Source organism: Triticum dicoccoides, chromosome 2B (assembly GCF_002162155.2).
Source record: "Triticum dicoccoides isolate Atlit2015 ecotype Zavitan chromosome 2B, WEW_v2.0, whole genome shotgun sequence".
Taxonomy (NCBI): domain Eukaryota; kingdom Viridiplantae; phylum Streptophyta; class Magnoliopsida; order Poales; family Poaceae; genus Triticum; species Triticum dicoccoides.
In genome coordinates, this window is record NC_041383.1 from 689,159,832 (window position 1) to 689,161,024 (window position 1,193).

A 1,193-nucleotide genomic window follows, 5' to 3' on the forward strand; every position below is an offset into this window, starting at 1 on the left:
TGATGAATTTGCCTATATGATGAGTGAAGAATATCAAATGTCTATGATGGGTGAGTTGAAATTCTTCTTAGGTCTTCAAATTCGTCAACAGCGCAATGGCATATTCATATCTCAGGAGAAATACCTCAAAGATGTACTGAGGAAATTCGGCATGCAAGATTGCAAAGGCGTCAAAATTGCTATACCCACAAAAGGCCATCTATGCACTGATGAAAATGGTATTGACTTCGATCACAAGGTATACCGCTCCATGATTGGTTCTTTATTGTACTTATATGCATCTAGGCCAGATATAATGCTCAGTGTTTGCATGTGTGCCCGATTTCAAGCTGCACCAAAGGAATCACACCATAAGGCTGTGAAGCATATTCTTCGATATCTAGCTCACACACCAACACTAGGATTATGGTATCCCAAGGGATCTGTTTTTGATCTCATTGGATATTTTGACTCTGACTATGCTGGTGATCGTGTGGACCGCAAGTCAACTTCTGGCACTTGTCATTTCCTCGGACGATCTTTGGTCTGTTGGTCCTCGAAGAAACAGAACTGCGTATCACTGTCTACTGCGGAAGCTGAATACATTGCTGCTGGATCTTGCTGTGCTCAACTGCTTTGGATGAAGCAAACACTCAAGGACTATGGCGTCAACGTGAAGAATGTGCCTCTCCTCTGCGACAATGAGAGTGCCATCAAGATTGCCCACAACCCAGTTCAGCACTCGAAGACAAAGCACATTCAGATTCGTCATCATTATTTTCGTGATCATGTGTTGAAGGGCGACATCTCCATCGAGCACGTGAAGACTGAAGAACAGCTAGCTGATATCTTCACTAAGCCCTTGGATGAGAAGAGATTTAGCAAGTTGTGGTGTGAGCTAAATATCTTAGAATCTTCGAATGTTCTTTGAAAAGGACACACATCCTAACACTTATGCAAAATTGATGACTTAGATGTGCAACACATGAAGAAACGTTTTTCTTGAATCAATGAAGAATAACACTCTAAGTGTGAAGAAATTAATGAAGAATTTTATTCTCAGAGCCCTACGACAATTGTACGCGGTGTCTGAAATCATCATTCTTATACGGTGGGTCACGTCACCACAAAAAGTTGAAAATCTTCAATTTGAGTTTTTCCTCAATTTTGAAATTCCTCAGTTTCTCAAATTCTTCAACTTTGCAAAATCTTCA